This window comes from Scyliorhinus torazame, chromosome 23, assembly GCF_047496885.1.
Source record: "Scyliorhinus torazame isolate Kashiwa2021f chromosome 23, sScyTor2.1, whole genome shotgun sequence".
Classification (NCBI taxonomy): Eukaryota; Metazoa; Chordata; class Chondrichthyes; order Carcharhiniformes; family Scyliorhinidae; genus Scyliorhinus; species Scyliorhinus torazame.
Window position 1 is genome coordinate 74,465,703 of NC_092729.1, and position 25,987 is coordinate 74,491,689.

The following is a 25,987-nucleotide window of genomic DNA, read 5'->3' on the forward strand; positions in this document are numbered from 1 at the left end:
ACCTCCCATTAACACAACCTGCAGAAACCCATCCTCAGCATCTCCAATCACCTCACAATAACACAACCTGCAGAAACCCATCCACAGCATCTCCACTCACCTCCCAATAACACAACCTGCAGTAACCCATCCTCAGTATCTCCACTCACCTCCCAATAACACAACCTGCAGAAACCCATCCTCAGCATCTTCACTCACCTCCCAATAACACAACCTGCAGAAACCTATCCTCAGCATCTCCACTCACCTCCCAATAACACAACCTGCAGAAACCCATCCTCAGCATCTCCACTCACATTCCAATAACACAACCTGCAGAAACCCATCCCCAGCGTCTCCACTCACCTCCCAATAACACAACCTGCAGAATCACATCCGCAGCATCTCCACTCACCTTCCAATATCACAACCTGCAGAAACCCATCCCCAGCGTCTCCACTCACCTCCCAATAACACAACCTGCAGAAACCCATCCTCAGCATCTCCAATCACCTCACAATAACACAACCTGCAGAAACCCATCCACAGCATCTCGACTCACCTCCCAATAACACAACCTGCAGAAACCCATCCTCAGCATCTCCACTCACGTCCCAATAGCACAACCTGCAGAAACACATCCTCAGCATTTCCACTCACCTACAATAACACAACCTGCCGAAACACATCCGCAGCATCTCCACTCACCTCCCAATAACACAACCTGCAGAACCCCATCCTCCGCATCTCCACTATCCTTCCAATAACTCAATCTGCAGAAACCCATCCTCAGCATCTCCACTCACCTTCCAATAACACAACCTGCAGAAACCAATCCTCAGAATCGTCACTCATCTCCCAATAACACAACCTGCAGAAACCCATCCTCAGCATCTCCACTCACCTCCCAATAACACAACCTGCAGAAACCCATCCTCAGCATCTCCACTCACCTCCCAATAACACAACCTGCAGAAACCCATCCTCAGTATCTTCACTCACCTCCCAATAACACAACCTGCTGAAACCTATCCTCAGCATCTCCACTCACCTCCCAATAACACAACCTGCTGAAACCCATCATCAGCATCTACACTCACCTCCCAATAACACAACCTGCAGAAACCCATCCTCAGCAGCTTCACTCACCTTCCAATAACACCACCTGCAGAAACCCTTCCTCAGCAACTTCACTCACCTCCCAATAACACAACCTGCAGAAACACATCCTCAGCATCTTCACTTACCTTCCAATAACACAACCTGCAGAAACCCATCCTCAGCATCTTTACACACCTCCCAATAACACAACCTGCAGAAACCCATCCTCAGCCTCCACTCACCTCCCAATAACACAACCTGCAGAAACCCATAATCAGCATCTTCACTTACCTTCCAATAACACAACCTGCAGAAACCCATCCTCAGCATCTTCACTAACCTTCCAATAACACAACCTGCAGAAACCCATCCTCAGCATCTCCACTAACCTCCCAATAACACAACCTGCAGAAACCCATCCTCATCATCTCCACTCACCTCCCAAGAACACAACCTGCAGAAACGCATTCTCAGCATCTTCACTCTCCTTCCAATAACACAACCTGCAGAAACCCATCCTCAGCATCTCCACTCACCCCCCAATAACACAATCTGCATAAACCCATCCTCAGCATCTTCACTCACCTTCCAATATCACAACCTGCAGAAACCCATCCTCAGCATCTCCACTCACCTCCCAATAACACAACCTGCAGAAACCCATCCTCAGCATCTTCACTCACCTCCCAATAACACAACCTGCAGAAACCCATCCTCAGCATCTTCACTCACCTCCCAATAACACAACCTGCAGAAACCCATCCTCAGCATCTCAACTCACCTCCCAGAAACACAACCTGCAGAACACATCCTCAGAATCTTCACTAACCTCCCAATAACACAACCTGCAGAAACGCATCCTCAGCATCTCCACACACCTCCCAATAACACAACCTGCAGAAACCCATCCTCAGCATCTTTACTAACCTTCCAATAACACAACCTGCAGAAAACCATCCTCAGCCTCTTCACTAAACTTCCAATAACACAACCTGCAGAAAACCATCGTCAGCATCGTCCCTAACCTTCCAATAACACAATCTGCAGAATTCCATCCTCAGCATCTCCTCTCACCTTCCAATAACACAACCTGCAGAAACCCATCCTCAGCATCTTCACTCACCTCCCAATAACACAACCTGCAGAAACCCATCCTCAGCATCTCTATTAACCTCCCAATAACACAACCTGCAGAAACCCATCCTCAGCATCTCCACCCACCTCCCAATAACACAACCTGCAGAACCCATCCTCAGCATCTCCACTCACCTCCCAATAACACAACCTGCTGAAAACCATCCTCAGCATCTTCACTAACCTTCTAATAACACAACCTGCAGAAACCCATCCTCAGTATCTCCACTCACCTCCCAATAACACAACCTGCAGAAACCCATCCTCAGCATCTTCACTCACCTCCCAATAACACAACCTGCAGAAACACATCCTCAGCATCTCCACTCACATTCCAATAACACAACCTGCAGAAACCCATCCCCAGCGTCTCCACTCACCTCCCAATAACACAACCGGCAGAAACCCATCCTCAGCATCTCCACTCACCCCCCAATAACACAACCTGCAGAAACCCATCCTCAGCATCTCCACTCACCTCCCAATAACACAACCTGCAGAAACCCATCCACAGCATCTCCACTCACCTCCCAATAACACAACCTGCAGAAACCCATCCTCAGCATCTCCACTCACCTCCCAATAACACAACCTGCAGTAACCCATCCTCAGCATCTCCACTCACCCCCCAATAACACAACCTGCAGAAACCCATCCTCAGCATCTCCACTCACCTCCCAATAACACAACCTGCAGAAACCCATCTTCAGCATCTTCACTCACCTCCCAATAACACAACCTGCAGAAACCTATCCTCAGCATCTCCACTCACCTCCCAATAACACAACCTGCAGAAACCCATCCTCAGCATCTCCACTCACATTCCAATAACTCAACCTGCAGAAACCCACCCCAGCGTCTCCACTCACCTCCCAATAACACAACCTGCAGAAACCCATCCTCAGCATCTCCAATCACTTCACAATAACACAACCTGCAGAAACCCATCCTCAGCATCTCCACTCACATTCCAATAACACAACCTGCAGAAACCCATCCCCAGCGTCTCCACTCACCTCCCAATAACACAACCTGCAGAAACCCATCCTCAGCATCTCCAATCACCTCACAATAACACAACCTGCAGAAACCCATCCACAGCATCTCCACTCACCTCCCAATAACACAACCTGCAGAAACCCATCCTCAGCATCTCCACTCACCTCCCAATAACACAACCTGCAGAAACACATCCTCAGCATCTCCACTCACCTTCCAATATCACAACCTGCAGAAACCCATCCACAGCATCTCCACTCACCTCCCAATAACACAACCTGCAGAAACCCATCCTCAGCATCTCCAATCACCTCACAATAACACAACCTGCAGAAACCCATCCACAGCATCTCCACTCACCTCCCAATAACACACCCTGCAGAAACCCATCCTCAGCATCTCCACTCACCTCCCAATAGCACAACCTGCAGAAACAGATCCTCAGCATCTCCACTCACCTCCCAATAACACAACCTGCAGAAACACATCCGCAGCATCTCCACTCACCTCCCAATAACACAACCTGCAGAAACCCATCCTCAGCATCTTCACTCACCTCCCAATAACACAACCTGCAGAAACCCATCCTCCGCATCTCCACTATCCTTCCAATAACTCAATCTGCAGAAACCCATCCTCAGCATCTCCACTCACCTCCCAATAACACAACCTGCAGAAACCCATCCTCAGCATCTTCACTCACCTCCCAATAACACAACCTGCAGAAACCCATCCTCCGCATCTCCACTATCCTTCCAATAACTCTATCTGCAGAAACCCATCCTCAGCATCTCCACTCACCTCCCAATAACACAACCTACAGAAACCCATCCTCAGAATCGTCACTCATCTCCCAATAACACAACCTGCAGAAACCCATCCTCAGCATCTCCACTCACCTCCCAATAACACAACCTGCAGAAACCCATCCTCAGCATCTCCACTCACCTCCCAATAACACAACCTGTAGAAACCCATCCTCAGCATCTCCACTCACATTCCAATAACACAACCTACAGAAATCCATCCTCAGCATCTCCACTGACCTCCCAATACCACAACCTGCAGAAACCCATCCTCAGCATCTCCACTCACCTCCCAAGAACACAACCTGCAGAAACGCATCCTCAGCATCTTCACTCATCTCCCAATTACACAACCTGCAGAACCCCATTCTCAGCATCTCTACTGACCTTCCAATGACACAACCTGTAGAAACCCATCCTCAGCATCTCCACTCACCTCCCAATAACACAACCTGCAGAAACCCATCCTCAGCATCTCCACTCATCTCCCAATTACACAACCTGCAGAACCCCATTCTCAGCATCTCTACTGACCTTCCAATGACACAACCTGCAGAAACCCATCCTCAGCATCTCCACTCACCTCCTAATAACACAACCTGCAGAAACCCATCCTCATCATCTCCGCTCACCTCCCAATAACACAACCTGCAGAAACCCATCCTCAGCATCGTCACTCACCTCCCAATAACACAACCTGCAGAAACCCATCCTCAGCATCTACACTCACCTCCAAATAACACAACCTGCAGAAACCCATCCTCAGCATCTCCACTCACCTCCCAATAACACAACCTGCAGAAACCCTATCCTCAGCATCTTCCCTAACCTCCCAATAACAGAACCTGCAGAAACCCATCCTCAGCATCTACACTCACCTCCAAATAACACAACCTGCAGAAACCCATCCTCAGCATCTCCACTCACCTCCCAATAACACAACCTGCAGAAACCTATCCTCAGCATCTTCCCTAACCTCCCAATAAAAGAACCTGCAGAAACCCATCCTCAGCATCTCCACTCACCTCCCAATAACACAACCTGCAGAAACCCATCATCATCATCTCCACTCACCTCCCAATAACACAACCTGCAGAAACCCATTCTCAGCATCTTCACTCACCTTCCAATAACACAACCTGCAGAAACCCATCCTCAGCATCTCCACTCACCACCCAATAACACAACCTGCAGAAACCCATCATCAGCATCTTCACTTACCTTCCAATAACACAACCTGCAGAAACCCATCCTCAGCATCTTCACTAAACTTCCAATAACACAACCTGCAGAAACCCATCCTCAGCATCTCCACTCACCTCCCAATAACACAACCTGCAGAAACCCATCCTCAGCATCTCCACTCACCTCCCAATAACACAACCTGCAGAAACCCATCCTCAGCATCTCCACTCACCTCCCAATAACACAACCTGCAGAAACCCATCCTCAGCATCTCCACTCACCTCCCAATAACACAACCTGCAGAACCCATCCTCAGCATCTCCACACACCTCCCAATAACACTAACTGCAGAAACCCATCCTCAGCAACTCCACTCACGTCCCAATAACACAACCTGCAGAAAACCATCCTCAGCATCTTCCCTAACCTTCCAAAAACACAACTTGCGGAAACCCATTCTCAGCATCTTCACTCACCTCCCAATAACACAACCTGCAGAAACCCATCCTCAGAATCTTCACTCACCTCCCAATAACACAACCTGCAGAAACCCATCCTCAGCATCTTCACTCACCTCCCAAAACACAACCTGCAGAAACCCATCCTCAGCATCTCCACTCACCTCCCAATAACACAACCTGCAGAACCCACCCTCAGCATCTCCACACACCTCCCAATAACACTACCTGCAGAAACCCATCCTCAGCAACTCCACTCACGTCCCAATAACACAACCTGCAGAAAACCATCCTCAGCATCTTCCCTAACCTTCCAAAAACACAACTTGCGGAAACCCATTCTCAGCATCTTCACTCACCTCCCAATAACACAACCTGCAGAAACCCATCCTCAGCATCTTCACTCACCTCCCAATAACACAACCTGCAGAAACCCTATCCTCAGCATCTTCCCTAACCTCCCAATAACAGAACCTGCAGAAACCCATCCTCAGCATCTACACTCACCTCCAAATAACACAACCTGCAGAAACCCATCCTCAGCATCTCCACTCACCTCCCAATAACACAACCTGCAGAAACCTATCCTCAGCATCTTCCCTAACCTCCCAATAAAAGAACCTGCAGAAACCCATCCTCAGCATCTCCACTCACCTCCCAATAACACAACCTGCAGAAACCCATCATCATCATCTCCACTCACTTCCCAATAACACAACCTGCAGAAACCCATTCTCAGCATCTTCACTCACCTTCCAATAACACAACCTGCAGAAACCCATCCTCAGCATCTCCACTCACCACCCAATAACACAACCTGCAGAAACCCATCATCAGCATCTTCACTTACCTTCCAATAACACAACCTGCAGAAACCCATCCTCAGCATCTTCACTAAACTTCCAATAACACAACCTGCAGAAACCCATCCTCAGCATCTCCACTCACCTCCCAATAACAACCTGCAGAAACCCATCCTCAGCATCTCCACTCACCTCCCAATAACACAACCTGCAGAAACCCATCCTCAGCATCTCCACTCACCTCCCAATAACACAACCTGCAGAAACCCATCCTCAGCATCTCCACTCACCTCCCAATAACACAACCTGCAGAACCCATCCTCAGCATCTCCACACACCTCCCAATAACACTAACTGCAGAAACCCATCCTCAGCAACTCCACTCACGTCCCAATAACACAACCTGCAGAAAACCATCCTCAGCATCTTCCCTAACCTTCCAAAAACACAACTTGCGGAAACCCATTCTCAGCATCTTCACTCACCTCCCAATAACACAACCTGCAGAAACCCATCCTCAGAATCTTCACTCACCTCCCAATAACACAACCTGCAGAAACCCATCCTCAGCATCTTCACTCACCTCCCAAAACACAACCTGCAGAAACCCATCCTCAGCATCTCCACTCACCTCCCAATAACACAACCTGCAGAACCCACCCTCAGCATCTCCACACACCTCCCAATAACACTACCTGCAGAAACTCATCCTCAGCAACTCCACTCACGTCCCAATAACACAACCTGCAGAAAACCATCCTCAGCATCTTCCCTAACCTTCCAAAAACACAACTTGCGGAAACCCATTCTCAGCATCTTCACTCACCTCCCAATAACACAACCTGCAGAAACCCATCCTCAGCATCTTCACTCACCTCCCAATAACACAACCTGCAGAAACACATCCTCAGCATCTTCACTAACCTTCGAATAACACAACCTGCAGAAACCCATCCTCAGTATCTCCACTCACCTCCCAATAACACAACCTGCAGAAACCCATCCTCAGCATCTTCACTCACCTCCCATTAACACAACCTGCAGAAACACATCCTCAGCATCTCCACTCACATTCCAATAACACAACCTGCAGAAACCCATCCCCAGCGTCTCCACTCACCTCCCAATAACACAACCTGCAGAAACCCATCCTCAACATCTCCAATCACCTCCCAATAACACAACCTGCAGAAACCCATCCTCAGCATCTCCACTCACCTCCCAATAACACAACCTGCAGTAACCCATCCTCAGCATCTCCACTCACCCCCCAATAACACAACCTGCAGAAACCCATCCTCAGCATCTCCACTCACCTCCCAATAACACAACCTGCAGAAACCCATCCTCAGCATCTTCACTCACCTCCCAATAACACAACCTGCAGAAACGTATCCTCAGCATCTCCACTCACCTCCCAATAACACAACCTGCTGAAACCCATCATCAGCATCTACAGTCACCTCCCAATAACACAACCTGCAGAAACCCATCCTCAGCATCTTCACTCACCTTCCAATAACACAACCTGCAGAAACCCTTCCTCAGCATCTTCACTCAACTCCCAATAACACAACCTGCAGAAACACATCCTCAGCATCTTCACTAACCTTCCAATAACACAACCTGCAGAAACCCATCCTCAGCATCTTCACTCACCTCCCAATAACACAACCTGCAGAAACCCATCCTCAGCATCTCCACTCACCTCCCAATAACACAACCTGCAGAAACCCATCATCAGCATCTTCACTTACCTTCCAATAACACAACCTGCAGAAACCTATCCTCAGCATCTTCACTAACCTTCCAATAACACAACCTGCAGAAACCCATCCTCAGCATCTCCACTCACCTCCCAATAACACAACCTGCAGAAACCCATCCTCATCATCTCCACTCACCTCCCAAGAACACAACCTGCAGAAACGCATTCTCAGCATCTTCACTCTCCTTCCAATAACACAACCTACAGAAACCCATCCTCAGCATCTTCACTCACCTCCCAATAACACAACCTGCAGAAACCTATCCTCAGCATCTCCACTCACCTCCCAATAACACAACCTGCTGAAACCCATCATCAGCATCTACAGTCACCTCCCAATAACACAACCTGCAGAAACCCATCCTCAGCATCTCCACTCACCTCCCAATAACACAACCTGCAGAACCCATCCTCAGCATCTCCACACACCACCCAATAACACTAACTGCAGAAACCCATCCTCAGCAACTCCACTCACGTCCCAATAACACAACCTGCAGAAAACCATCCTCAGCATCTTCCCTAACCTTCCAAAAACACAACTTGCGGAAACCCATTCTCAGCATCTTCACTCACCTCCCAATAACACAACCTGCAGAAACCCATCCTCAGAATCTTCACTCACCTCCCAATAACACAACCTGCAGAAACCCATCCTCAGCATCTTCACTCACCTCCCAAAACACAACCTGCAGAAACCCATCCTCAGCATCTCCACTCACCTCCCAATAACACAACCTGCAGAACCCACCCTCAGCATCTCCACACACCTCCCAATAACACTACCTGCAGAAACCCATCCTCAGCAACTCCACTCACGTCCCAATAACACAACCTGCAGAAAACCATCCTCAGCATCTTCCCTAACCTTCCAAAAACACAACTTGCGGAAACCCATTCTCAGCATCTTCACTCACCTCCCAATAACACAAACTGCAGAAACCCATCCTCAGCATCTTCACTCACCTCCCAATAACACAACCTGCAGAAACACATCCTCAGCATCTCCACTCACATTCCAATAACACAACCTGCAGAAACCCATCCCCAGCGTCTGCACTCACCTCCCAATAACACAACCTGCAGAAACCCATCCTCAGCATCTCCAATCACCTCCCAATAACACAACCTGCAGAAACCCATCCTCAGCATCTCCACTCACCTCCCAATAACACAACCTGCAGTAACCCATCCTCAGCATCTCCACTCACCCCCCAATAACACAACCTGCAGAAACCCATCCTCAGCATCTCCACTCACCTCCCAATAACACAACCTGCAGAAACCCATCCTCAGCATCTTCACTCACCTCCCAATAACACAACCTGCAGAAACGTATCCTCAGCATCTCCACTCACCTCCCAATAACACAACCTGCTGAAACCCATCATCAGCATCTACAGTCACCTCCCAATAACACAACCTGCAGAAACCCATCCTCAGCATCTTCACTCACCTTCCAATAACACAACCTGCAGAAACCCTTCCTCAGCATCTTCACTCAACTCCCAATAACACAACCTGCAGAAACACATCCTCAGCATCTTCACTAACCTTCCAATAACACAACCTGCAGAAACCCATCCTCAGCATCCTCACTCACCTCCCAATAACACAACCTGCAGAAACCCATCCTCAGCATCTCCACTCACCTCCCAATAACACAACCTGCAGAAACCCATCATCAGCATCTTCACTTACCTTCCAATAACACAACCTGCAGAAACCCATCCTCAGCATCTTCACTAACCTTCCAATAACACAACCTGCAGAAACCCATCCTCAGCATCTCCACTCACCTCCCAATAACACAACCTGCAGAAACCCATCCTCATCATCTCCACTCACCTCCCAAGAACACAACCTGCAGAAACGCATTCTCAGCATCTTCACTCTCCTTCCAATAACACAACCTACAGAAACCCATCCTCAGCATCTTCACTCACCTCCCAATAACACAACCTGCAGAAACCTATCCTCAGCATCTCCACTCACCTCCCAATAACACAACCTGCTGTAACCCATCATCAGCATCTACAGTCACCTCCCAATAACACAACCTGCAGAAACCCATCCTCAGCATCTTTACTCACCTTCCAATAACACAACCTTCAGAAACCCTTCCTCAGCATCTTCACTCAACTCCCAATAACACAACCTGCAGAAACACATCCTCAGCATCTTCACTAACCTTCCAATAACACAACCTGCAGAAACCCATCATCAGCATCTTCACTCACCTCCCAATAACACAACCTGCAGAAACCCATCCTCAGCATCTCCACTCACCTCCCAATAACACAACCTGCAGAAACCCATCATCAGCATCTTCACTTACCTTCCAATAACACAACCTGCAGAAACCCATCCTCAGCATCTTCACTCACCTCCCAATAACACAACCTGCAGAAACACATCCTCAGCATCTTCACTAACCTTCTAATAACACAACCTGCAGAAACCCATCCTCAGTATCTCCACTCACCTCCCAATAACACAACCTGCAGAAACCCATCCTCAGCATCTTCACTCACCTCCCAATAACACAACCTGCAGAAACACATCCTCAGCATCTCCACTCACATTCCAATAACACAACCTGCAGAAACCCATCCCCAGCGTCTCCACTCACCTCCCAATAACACAACCGGCAGAAACCCATCCTCAGCATCTCCAATCACCTCACAATAACACAACCTGCAGAAACCCATCCACAGCATCTCCACTCACCTCCCAATAACACAACCTGCAGAAACCCATCCTCAGCATCTCCACTCACCTCCCAATAACACAACCTGCAGTAACCCATCCTCAGCATCTCCACTCACCCCCCAATAACACAACCTGCAGAAACCCATCCTCAGCATCTCCACTCACCTCCCAATAACACAACCTGCAGAAACCCATCTTCAGCATCTTCACTCACCTCCCAATAACACAACCTGCAGAAACCTATCCTCAGCATCTCCACTCACCTCCCAATAACACAACCTGCAGAAACCCATCCTCAGCATCTCCACTCACATTCCAATAACTCAACCTGCAGAAACCCACCCCAGCGTCTCCACTCACCTCCCAATAACACAACCTGCAGAAACCCATCCTCAGCATCTCCAATCACTTCACAATAACACAACCTGCAGAAACCCATCCTCAGCATCTCCACTCACATTCCAATAACACAACCTGCAGAAACCCATCCCCAGCGTCTCCACTCACCTCCCAATAACACAACCTGCAGAAACCCATCCTCAGCATCTCCACTCACCTCACAATAACACAACCTGCAGAAACCCATCCACAGCATCTCCACTCACCTCCCAATAACACAACCTGCAGAAACCCATCCTCAGCATCTCCACTCACCTCCCAATAACACAACCTGCAGAAACACATCCTCAGCATCTCCACTCACCTTCCAATATCACAACCTGCAGAAACCCATCCACAGCATCTCCACTCACCTCCCAATAACACAACCTGCAGAAACCCATCCTCAGCATCTCCAATCACCTCACAATAACACAACCTGCAGAAACCCATCCACAGCATCTCCACTCACCTCCCAATAACACACCCTGCAGAAACCCATCCTCAGCATCTCCACTCACCTCCCAATAGCACAACCTGCAGAAACCCATCCTCCGCATCTCCACTATCCTTCCAATAACTCTATCTGCAGAAACCCATCCTCAGCATCTCCACTCACCTCCCAATAACACAACCTGCAGAAACCCATCATCAGAATCTTTACTCATCTCCCAATAACACAACCTGCAGAAACCCATCCTCAGCATCTCCACTCACCTCCCAATAACACAACCTGCAGAAACCCATCCTCAGCATCTCCACTCACCTCCCAATAACACAACCTGCAGAAACCTATCCTCAGCATCTCCACTCACCTCCCAATAACACAACCTGCAGAAAGCCAGCCTCAGCATCTCCAATCACCTCACAATAACACAACCTCCAGAAACCCATCCACAGCATCTCCACTCACATTTCAATAACACAACCTACAGAAATCCATCCTCAGCATCTCCACTGACCTCCCAATACCACAACCTGCAGAAACCCATCCTCAGCATGTCCACTCACCTCCCAAGAACACAACCTGCAGAAACGCATCCTCAGCATCTTCACTCATCTCCCAATTACACAACCTGCAGAACCCCATTCTCAGCATCTCTACTGACCTTCCAATGACACAACCTGTAGAAACCCATCCTCAGCATCTCCACTCACCTCCCAATAACACAACCTGCAGAAACCCATCCTCAGCATCTCCACTCATCTCCCAATTACACAACCTGCAGAACCCCATTCTCAGCATCTCTACTGACCTTCCAATGACACAACCTGCAGAAACCCATCCTCAGCATCTCCACTCACCTCCTAATAACACAACCTGCAGAAAACCATCCTCATCATCTCCGCTCACCTCCCAATAACACAACCTGCAGAAACCCATCCTCAGCATCGTCACTCACCTCCCAATAACACAACCTGCAGAAACCCATCCTCAGCATCTACACTCACCTCCAAATAACACAACCTGCAGAAACCCATCCTCAGCATCTCCACTCACCTCCCAATAACACAACCTGCAGAAACCCTATCCTCAGCATCTTCCCTAACCTCCCAATAACAGAACCTGCAGAAACCCATCCTCAGCATCTACACTCACCTCCAAATAACACAACCTGCAGAAACCCATCCTCAGCATCTCCACTCACCTCCCAATAACACAACCTGCAGAAACCTATCCTCAGCATCTTCCCTAACCTCCCAATAAAAGAACCTGCAGAAACCCATCCTCAGCATCTCCACTCACCTCCCAATAACACAACCTGCAGAAACCCATCATCATCATCTCCACTCACCTCCCAATAACACAACCTGCAGAAACCCATTCTCAGCATCTACACTCACCTCCCAATAACACAACCTGCAGAAACCCATCCTCAGCATCTCCACTCACCTCCCAATAACACAACCTGCAGAAACCCATCCTCAGCATCTCCACTCACCTCCCAATAACACAACCTGCAGAAACCTATCCTCAGCATCTCCACTCACCTCCCAATAACACAACCTGCAGTAACCCATCCTCAGCATCTCCACTCACCTCCCAATAACACAACCTGCAGAAACCCATCCTCAGCATCTTCACTCACCTTCCAATAACACAACCTGCAGAAACCCTTCCTCAGCATCTTCACTCACCTCCCAATAACACAACCTGCAGAAACACATCCTCAGCATCTTCACTAACCTTCCAATAACACAACCTGCAGAAACCCATCCTCAGCATCTTCACTCACCTCCCAATAACACAACCTGCAGAAACCCATCCTCAGCATCTCCACTCACCTCCCAATAAGACAACCTGCAGAAACCCATCATCAGCATCTTCACTTACCTTCCAATAACACAACCTGCAGAAACCCATCCTTAGCATCTTCACTAAACTTCCAATAACACAACCTGCAGAAACCCATCCTCAGCATCTCCACTCACCTCCAATAACACAAACTGCAGAAACCCATCCTCAGCATCTCCACTCACCTCCCAATAACACAACCTGCAGAAACCCATCCTCAGCATCTCCACTCACCTCCCAATAACACAACCTGCAGAAACCCATCCTCAGCATCTCCACTCACCTCCCAATAACACAACCTGCAGAACCCATCCTCAGCATCTCCACACACCTCCCAATAACACTAACTGCAGAAACTCATCCTCAGCAACTCCACTCACGTCCCAATAACACAAGCTGCAGAAAACCATCCTCAGCATCTTCCCTAACCTTCCAAAAACACAACTTGCGGAAACCCATTCTCAGCATCTTCACTCACCTCCCAATAACACAACCTGCAGAAACCCATCCTCAGAATCTTCACTCACCTCCCAATAACACAACCTGCAGAAACCCATCCTCAGCATCTTCACTCACCTCCCAAAACACAACCTGCAGAAACACATCCTCAGCATCTCCACTCACCTCCCAATAACACAACCTGCAGAACCCACCCTCAGCATCTCCACACACCTCCCAATAACACTACCTGCAGAAACCCATCCTCAGCAACTCCACTCACGTCCCAATAACACAACCTGCAGAAAACCATCCTCAGCATCTTCCCTAACCTTCCAAAAACACAACTTGCGGAAACCCATTCTCAGCATCTTCACTCACCTCCCAATAACACAACCTGCAGAAACCCATCCTCAGCATCTTCACTCACCTCCCAATAACACAACCTGCAGAAACACATCCTCAGCATCTTCACTAACCTTCGAATAACACAACCTGCAGAAACCCATCCTCAGTATCTCCACTCACCTCCCAATAACACAACCTGCAGAAACCCATCCTCAGCATCTTCACTCACCTCCCATTAACACAACCTGCAGAAACACATCCTCAGCATCTCCACTCACATTCCAATAACACAACCTGCAGAAACCCATCCCCAGCGTCTCCACTCACCTCCCAATAACACAACCTGCAGAAACCCATCCTCAGCATCTCCAATCACCTCCCAATAACACAACCTGCAGAAACCCATCCTCAGCATCTCCACTCACCTCCCAATAACACAACCTGCAGTAACCCATCCTCAGCATCTCCACTCACCCCCCAATAACACAACCTGCAGAAACCCATCCTCAGCATCTCCACTCACCTCCCAATAACACAACCTGCAGAAACCCATCCTCAGCATCTTCACTCACCTCCCAATAACACAACCTGCAGAAACGTATCCTCAGCATCTCCACTCACCTCCCAATAACACAACCTGCTGAAACCCATCATCAGCATCTACAGTCACCTCCCAATAACACAACCTGCAGAAACCCATCCTCAGCATCTTCACTCACCTTCCAATAACACAACCTGCAGAAACCCTTCCTCAGCATCTTCACTCAACTCCCAATAACACAACCTGCAGAAACACATCCTCAGCATCTTCACTAACCTTCCAATAACAAAACCTGCAGAAACCTATCCTCAGCATCTTCACTCACCTCCCAATAACACAACCTGCAGAAACCCATCCTCAGCATCTCCACTCACCTCCCAATAACACAACCTGCAGAAACCCATCATCAGCATCTTCACTTACCTTCCAATAACACAACCTACAGAAACCCATCCTCAGCATATTCACTAACCTTCCAATAACACAACCTGCAGAAACCCATCCTCAGCATCTCCACTCACCTCCCAATAACACAACCTGCAGAAACCCATCCTCAGCATCTTCCCTAACCTTCCAATAACACAACCTGCAGAAACCCATCCTCAGCCTCTACACTAAACTTCCAATAACACAACTTGCAGAAAACCATCCTCAGCCTCTTCACTAAACTTCCAATAACACAACCTGCAGAAAACCATCCTCAGCATCGTCCCTAACCTTCCAATAACACAAACTGCAGAAACCCATCCTCAGCATCTTCCCTAACCTTCCAATAACACAATCTGCAGAAAACCATCCTCAGCATCTCCACTAACCTTCCAATAACACAACCTGCAGAAACCCATCCTCAGCATCTTCACTCACCTTCCAATAACACAACCTGCAGAAACCCATCCTCAGCATCTTCACTCACCTCCCAATAACACAACCTGCAGAAACCCATCCTCAGCATCTCCACTAACCTCCCAATAACACAACCTGCAGAAACCCATCCTCAGCATCTCCACTCACCTCCCAATAACACAACCTGCAGAACCCATCCTCAGCATCTCCACACACCTCCCAATAACACTACCTGCTGAAACCCATCCTCAGCAACTCCACTCACCTCTCAATAACACAACCTGCAGAAAACCATCCTCAGCATCTTACCTAACCTTCCAAAAACACAACTTGCGGAAACCCATTCTCAGCATCTTCACTCACCTCCCAATAACACAACTTGCAGAAACCCATCCTCAGCATCTTCACTCACCTCCCAATAACACAACCTGCAGAAACACATCCTCAGCATCTTCACTAACCTTCCAATAACACAACCTGCAGAAACCCATCCTCAGTATTTCCACTCACGTCCCAATAACACAACCTGCAGAAACCCATCCTCAGCATCTTCACTCACCTCCCAATAACACAACCTGCAGAAACACATCCTCAGCATCTCCACTCACATTCCAATAACACAACCTGAAGAAACCCATCCCCAGCGTCTCCAATCACCTCGCAATAACACAACCTGCAGAAACCCATCCTCAGCATCTCCAATCACCTCACAATAACACAACCTCCAGAAACCCATCCACAGCATCTCCACTCACCTCCCAATAACACAACCTGCAGAAACCCATCCTCAGCATTTCCACTCACCTCCCAATAACACAACCTGCAGTAACCCATCCTCAGCATCTCCACTCACCCCCCAATAACACAACCTGCAGAAACACATCCTCAGCATCTCCACTCACCTCCCAATAACACAACTGCAGAAACCCATCCTCAGCATCTTCACTCACCTCCCAATAACACAACCTGCAGAAACCTATCCTCAGCATCTCCACTCACCTCCCAATAACACAACCTGCAGAAACCCATCCTCAGCATCTCCACTCACATTCCAATAACACAACCTGCAGAAACCCATCCCCAGCGTCTCCACTCACCTCCCAATAACACAACCTGCAGAAACCCATCCTCAGCATCTCCAATCACCTGACAATAACACAACCTGCAGAAACCCATCCTCAGCATCTCCACTCACATTCCAATAGCACAACCTGCAGAAACCCATCCCCAGCGTCTCCACTCACCTCCCAATAACACAACCTGCAGAAACCCATCCTCAGCATCTCCAATCACCTCACAATAACACAACCTGCAGAAACCCATCCACAGCATCTCCACTCACCTCCCAATAACACAACCTGCAGAAACCCATCCTCAGCATCTCCACTCACCTCCCAATAACACAACCTGCAGAAACACATCCGCAGCATCTCCACTCACCTTCCAATATCACAACCCGCAGAAACCCATCCCCAGCGTCTCCACTCACCTCCCAATAACACAACCTGCAGAAACCCATCCTCAGCATCTCCAATCACCTCACAATAACACAACCTGCAGAAACCCATCCACAGCATCTCCACTCAACTTCCAATAACACAACCTGCAGAAACCCATCCTCAGCATCTCCAGTCACCTCACAATAACACAACCTGCAGAAACCCATCCTCAGCATCTCCACTCACCTTCCTGCACAACCTGCAGAAACCCATCCTCAGCATCTGCACTCACCTCCCAATAACACAACCTGCAGAAACCCATTCTCAGCATCTTCACTAACCTTCCAATAACACAACCTGCAGAAACCCATCCTCAGCATCTTCAATCACCTCCCAATAACACAACCTGCAGAAACCCATCTTCAGCATCTCCACTCACCTCCCAATAACACAACCTGCAGAAACCCATCCTCAGCATCACCACTCACCTCCCAATAACACAACCTGCAGAAACCCATCCTCAGCATCTCCACTCACCTCTCAATAACACAACCTGCAGAAACCCATCCTCAGCATCTTCACTCACCTCCCAATAACACAACCTGCAGAAACCCATCTTCAGCAGTTCAACTCACCTCCCAGAAACACAACCTGCAGAACCCATCCTCAGAATCTTCACTATCCTCCCAATAACACAACCTGCAGAAACCCATCCTCAGCATCTTCACTCACCTCCCAATAACACAATCTGCAGAAAACCATCCTCCGCATCTTCCCTAACCTTCCAATAACACAACCTGCAGAAACCCATCCTCAGCCTCTTCACTAAACTTCCAATAACAGAACCTGCAGAAAACCATCCTCAGCCTCTTCACTAAACTTCCAATAACACAACCTGCCGAAAACCATCCTCAGCATCGTCCCTAACCTTCCAATAACACAAACTGCAGAAACCCATCCTCAGCATCTTCCCTAACCTTCCAATAACACAATCTGCAGAAAACCATCCTCAGCATCTCCACTAACCTTCCAATAACACAACCTGCAGAAACCCATCCTCAGCATCTTCACTCACCTTCCAATAACACAACCTGCAGAAACCCATCCTCAGCATCTTCACTCACCTCCCAATAACACAACCTGCAGAAACCCATCCTCAGCATCTCCACTAACCTACCAATAACACAACCTGCAGAAACCCATCCTCAGCATCTCCACTCACCTCCCAATAACACAACCTGCAGAACCCATCCTCAGCATCTCCACACACCTCCCAATAACACTACCTGCAGAAACCCATCCTCAGCAACTCCACTCACCTCCCAATAACACAACCTGCAGAAACCCATCCTCAGCATCTTCCCTAACCTTCCAAAAACACAACTTGCGGAAACCCATTCTCAGCATCTTCACTCACCTCCCAATAACACAACCTGCAGAAACACGTCCTTAGCATCTTCACTCACCTCCCAATAACACAACCTGCAGAAACACATCCTCAGCATCTTCACTAACCTTCCAATAACACAACCTGCAGAAACCCATCCTCAGTATCTCCACTCACCTACCAATAACACAACCTGCAGAAACCCATCCTCAGCATCTTCACTCACCTCCCATTAACACAACCTGCAGAAACACATCCTCAGCATCTCCACTCACATTCCAATAACACAACCTGCAGAAACCCATCCTCAGCATCTTCACTCACCTCCCAATAACACAACCTGCAGAAACCTATCCTCAGCATCTCCACTCACCTCCCAATAACACAACCTGCAGAAACCCATCCTCAGCATCTCCACTCACATTCCAATAACACAACCTGCAGAAACCCATCCCCAGCGTCTCCACTCACCTCCCAATATCACAACCTGCAGAAACCCATCCTCAGCATCTCCAATCACCTCACAATAACACAACCTGCAGAAACCCATCCACAGCATCTCCACTCACCTCCCAATAACACAACCTGCAGAAACCCATCCTCAGCATCTCCACTCACCTCCCAATAGCACAACCTGCAGAAACACATCCTCAGCATCTCCACTCACCTCCCAATAACACAACCTGCAGAAACACATCCGCAGCATCTCCACTCACCTCCCAATAACACAACCTGCAGGAACCCATCCTCAGCATCTTCACTCACCTCCCAATAACACAACCTGCAGAAACCCATCCTCAGCATCTCCACTCACCTTCCAATAACACAACCTGCAGGTACCCATCCTCAGCATCTCCACTCACCTCACAATAACACAACCTGCAGAAACCCATCCTCAGCATCTCCACTCACCTTCCTGCACAACCTGCAGAAACCCATCCTCAGCATGTGCACTCACCTCCCAATAACACAACCTGCAGAAACCCATTCTCAGCATCTTCACTAACCTTCCAATAACACAACCTGCAGAAACCCATCCTCAGCATCTTCACTCACCTCCCAATAACACAACCTGCAGAAACCCATCTTCAGCATCTCCACTCACCTCCCAATAACACAACCTGCAGAAACCCATCCTCAGCATCTCCACTCACCTTCCTGTACAACCTGCAGAAACCCATCCTCAGCATTTCCACTCACCTCCCAATAACACAACCTGCAGAAACCCATTCTCAGCATCTTCACTAACCTTCCAATAACACAACCTGCAGAAACCCATCCTCAGCATCTTCACTCACCTCCCAATAACACAACCTGCAGAAACCCATCTTCAGCATCTCCACTCACCTCCCAATAACAAAACCTGCAGAAACCCATCCTCAGCATCACCACTCACCTCCCAATAACACAACCTGCAGAAACCCATCCTCAGCATCTCCACTCACCTTCTAATAACACAACCTGCAGAAACCCATCCTCAGCATCTTCACTCACCTCCCAATAACACAACCTGCAGAAACCCATCCTCAGCAGTTCAACTCACCTCCCAGAAACACAACCTGCAGAACCCATCCACAGAATCTTCACTCACCTCCCAATAACACAACCTGCAGAAACCCATCTTCAGCATCTTCAATCACCTCCCAATAACACAACCTGCAGAAACCCATCTTCAGCATCTCCACTCACCTCCCAATAACACAACCTGCAGAAACCCATCCTCAGCATCACCACTCACCTCCCAATAACACAACCTGCAGAAACCCATCCTCAGCATCTCCACTCACCTCTCAATAACACAACCTGCAGAAACCCATCCTCAGCATCTTCACTCACCTCCCAATAACACAACCTGCAGAAACCCATCTTCAGCAGTTCAACTCACCTCCCAGAAACACAACCTGCAGAACCCATCCTCAGAATCTTCACTATCCTCCCAATAACACAACCTGCAGAAACCCATCCTCAGCATCTTCACTCACCTCCCAATAACACAATCTGCAGAAAACCATCCTCCGCATCTTCCCTAACCTTCCAATAACACAACCTGCAGAAACCCATCCTCAGCCTCTTCACTAAACTTCCAATAACAGAACCTGCAGAAAACCATCCTCAGCCTCTTCACTAAACTTCCAATAACACAACCTGCCGAAAACCATCCTCAGCATCGTCCCTAACCTTCCAATAACACAAACTGCAGAAACCCATCCTCAGCATCTTCCCTAACCTTCCAATAACACAATCTGCAGAAAACCATCCTCAGCATCTCCACTAACCTTCCAATAACACAACCTGCAGAAACCCATCCTCAGCATCTTCACTCACCTTCCAATAACACAACCTGCAGAAACCCATCCTCAGCATCTTCACTCACCTCCCAATAACACAACCTGCAGAAACCCATCCTCAGCATCTCCACTAACCTACCAATAACACAACCTGCAGAAACCCATCCTCAGCATCTCCACTCACCTCCCAATAACACAACCTGCAGAACCCATCCTCAGCATCTCCACACACCTCCCAATAACACTACCTGCAGAAACCCATCCTCAGCAACTCCACTCACCTCCCAATAACACAACCTGCAGAAACCCATCCTCAGCATCATCCCTAACCTTCCAAAAACACAACTTGCGGAAACCCATTCTCAGCATCTTCACTCACCTCCCAATAACACAACCTGCAGAAACACGTCCTCAGCATCTTCACTCACCTCCCAATAACACAACCTGCAGAAACACATCCTCAGCATCTTCACTAACCTTCCAATAACACAACCTGCAGAAACCCATCCTCAGTATCTCCACTCACCTACCAATAACACAACCTGCAGAAACCCATCCTCAGCATCTTCACTCACCTCCCATTAACACAACCTGCAGAAACACATCCTCAGCATCTCCACTCACATTCCAATAACACAACCTGCAGAAACCCATCCTCAGCATCTTCACTCACCTCCCAATAACACAACCTGCAGAAACCTATCCTCAGCATCTCCACTCACCTCCCAATAACACAACCTGCAGAAACCCATCCTCAGCATCTCCACTCACATTCCAATAACACAACCTGCAGAAACCCATCCCCAGCATCTCCACTCACCTCCCAATATCACAACCTGCAGAAACCCATCCTCAGCATCTCCAATCACCTCACAATAACACAACCTGCAGAAACCCATCCACAGCATCTCCACTCACCTCCCAATAACACAACCTGCAGAAACCCATCCTCAGCATCTCCACTCACCTCCCAATAGCACAACCTGCAGAAACACATCCTCAGCATCTCCACTCACCTCCCAATAACACAACCTGCAGAAACACATCCGCAGCATCTCCACTCACCTCCTAATAACACAACCTGCAGAAACCCATCCTCAGCATCTTCACTCACCTCCCAATAACACAACCTGCAGAAACCCATCCTCAGCATCTCCACTCACCTTCCAATAACACAACCTGCAGGTACCCATCCTCAGCATCTCCACTCACCTCACAATAACACAACCTGCAGAAACCCATCCTCAGCATCTCCACTCACCTTCCTGCACAACCTGCAGAAACCCATCCTCAGCATCTGCACTCACCTCCCAATAACACAACCTGCAGAAACCCATTCTCAGCATCTTCACTAACCTTCCAATAACACAACCTGCAGAAACCCATCCTCAGCATCTTCACTCACCTCCCATTAACACAACCTGCAGAAACCCATCTTCAGCATCTCCACTCACCTCCCAATAACACAACCTGCAGAAACCCATCCTCAGCATCTCCACTCACCTTCCTGTACAACCTGCAGAAACCCATCCTCAGCATTTCCACTCACCTCCCAATAACACAACCTGCAGAAACCCATTCTCAGCATCTTCACTAACCTTCCAATAACACAACCTGCAGAAACCCATCCTCAGCATCTTCACTCACCTCCCAATAACACAACCTGCAGAAACCCATCTTCAGCATCTCCACTCACCTCCCAATAACAAAACCTGCAGAAACCCATCCTCAGCATCACCACTCACCTCCCAATAACACAACCTGCAGAAACCCATCCTCAGCATCTCCACTCACCTTCTAATAACACAACCTGCAGAAACCCATCCTCAGCATCTTCACTCACCTCCCAATAACACAACCTGCAGAAACCCATCCTCAGCAGTTCAACTCACCTCCCAGAAACACAACCTGCAGAACCCATCCACAGAATCTTCACTAACCTTCCAATAACACAACCTGCAGAAACCCATCCTCAGCATCTTCACTCACCTCCCAATAACACAATCTGCAGAAAACCATCCTCCGCATCTTCCCTAAACTTCCAATAACACAACCTGCAGAAACCCATCCTCAGCCTCTTCACTAAACTTCCAATAACACAACCTGCAGAAAACCATCCTCAGCCTCTTCACTAAACTTCCAATAACACAACCTGCAGAAAACGATCCTCAGCATCGTCCCTAACCTTCCAATAACACAAACTGCAGAAACCCATCCTCAGCATCGTCCCTAACATTCCAATAACACAATCTGCAGAAAACCATCCTCAGCATCTCCACTAACCTTCCAATAACACAACCTGCAGAAACCCATCCTCAGCATCTTCACTCACCTTCCAATAACACAACCTGCAGAAACCCATCCTCAGCATCTTCACTCACCTCCCAATAACACAACCTGCAGAAACCCATCCTCAACATCTCCACTAACCTACCAATAACACAACCTGCAGAAACCCATTCTCAGCATCTCCACTCACCTCCCAATAACACAACCTGCAGAACCCATCCTCAGCATCTCCACACACCTCCCAATAACACTACCTGCAGAAACCCATCCTCAGCAACTCCACTCACCTCCCAATAACACAACCTGCAGAAAACCATCCTCAGCATCTTCCCTAACCTTCCAAAAACACAACTTGCGGAAACCCATTCTCAGCATCTTCACTCACCTCCCAATAACACAACCTGCAGAAACCCATCCGCAGCATCTTCACTCACCTCCCAATAACACAACCTCCAGAAACACATCCTCAGCATCTTCACTAACCTTCCAATAACACAACCTGCAGAAACCCATCCTCAGTATCTCCACTCACCTCCCAATAACACAACCTGCAGAAACCCATCCTCAGCATCTTCACTCACCTCCCAATAACACAACCTGCAGAAACACATCCTCAGCATCTCCACTCACATTCCAATAACACAACCTGCAGAAACCCATCCTCAGCATCTTCACTCACCTCCCAATAACACAATCTGCAGAAACCTATCCTCAGCATCTCCACTCACCTCCCAATAACACAACCTGCAGAAACCCATCCTCAGCATCTCCACTCACATTCCAATAACACAACCTGCAGAAACCCATCCCCAGCGTCTCCACTCACCTCCCAATAACACAACCTGCAGAAACCCATCCTCAGCATCTCCAATCACCTCACAATAACACAACCTGCAGAAACCCATCCTCAGCATCTCCACTCACATTCCAATAACACAACCTGCAGAAACCCATCCCCAGCGTCTCCACTCACCTCACAATAACACAACCTGCAGAAACCCATCCTCAGCATCTCCACTCACATTCCAATAACACAACCTGCAGAAACGCATCCTCAGCATCTTCACTCATCTCCCAATTACACAACCTGCAGAACCCCATTCTCAGCATCTCTACTGACCTTCCAATGACACAACCTGCAGAAACCCATCCTCAGCATCTCCACTCACCTCCCAATAACACAACCTGCAGAAACCCATCCTCAGCATCTCCACTCATCTCCCAATTACTCAACCTGCAGAACCCCATTCTCAGCATCTCTACTGACCTTCCAATGACACAACCTGCAGAAACCCATCCTCAGCATCTCCACTCACCTCCTAATAACACAACCTGCAGAAACCCATCCTCATCATCTCCGCTCACCTCCCAATAACACAACCTGCAGAAACCCATCCTCAGCATCGTCACTCACCTCCCAATAACACAACCTGCAGAAACCCATCCTCAGCATCTACACTCACCTCCAAATAACACAACCTGCAGAAACCCATCCTCAGCATCTCCACTCACCTCCCAATAACACAACCTGCAGAAACCCATCCTCAGCATCTCCACTAACCTTCCAATAACACAACCTGCAGAAACCCATCCTCAGCATCTTCACTAACCTCCCAATAACACAACCTGCAGAAACCCATCCTCAGCATCTTCCCTAACCTCCCAATAACAGAACCTGCAGAAACCCATCCTCAGCATCTCCACTCACCTCCCAATAACACAACCTGCAGAAACCCATCCTCAGCATCTTCCCTGACCGCCCAATAACACAACCTGCTAAAACCCATCATCAGCATCTACACTCACCTCCCAATAACACAACCTGCAGAAACCCATCCTCAGCATCTTCACTCACCTTCCAATAACACAACCTGCAGAAACCCATCCCCAACATCTTCACTCACCTCCCAATAGCACAACCTGCAGAAACACATCCTCAGCATCTTCACTAACCTTCCAATAACACAACCTGCAGAAACCCATCCTCAGCATCTTCACTCACCTCCCAATAACACAACCTGCAGAAACCAATCCTCAGCATCTCCACTCACCTCCCAAAAGCACAACCTGCAGAAACCCATCATCAGCATCTTCACTTACCTTCCAATAACACAACCTGCAGAAACCCATCCTCAGCATCTTCACTAACCTTCCAATAACACAACCTGCAGAAACCCATCCTCAGCATCTCCACTCACCTCCCAATAACACAACCTGCAGAAACCCATCCTCAGCATCTCCACTCACCTCCCAAGAACACAACCTGCAGAAACGCATTCTCAGCATCTTCACTCTCCTTCCAATAACACAACCTGCAGAAACCCATCCTCAGCATCTCCACTCACCCCCCAATAACACAATCTGCATAAACCCATCCTCAGCATCTTCACTCACCTTCCAATATCACAACCTGCAGAAACCCATCCTCAGCATCTCCACTCACCTCCCACTAGCACAACCTGCAGAAAACCATCCTCAGCATCTTCACTCACCTCCCAATAACACAACCTGCAGAAACCCTTCCTCAGCATCTTCACTCACCTCCCAATAACACAACCTGCAGAAACCCATCCTCAGCATCTCAACTCACCTCCCAGAAACACAACCTGCAGAACCCATCCTCAGAATCTTCACTAACCTCCCAATAACACAACCTGCAGAAACCCATCCACAGCATCTTCACTCACCTCCCAATAACACAATCTGCAGAAAACCATCCTCAGCATCTTCCCTAACCTTCCAATAACACAACCTGCAGAAACCCATCCTCAGCCTCTTCACTAAACTTCCAATAA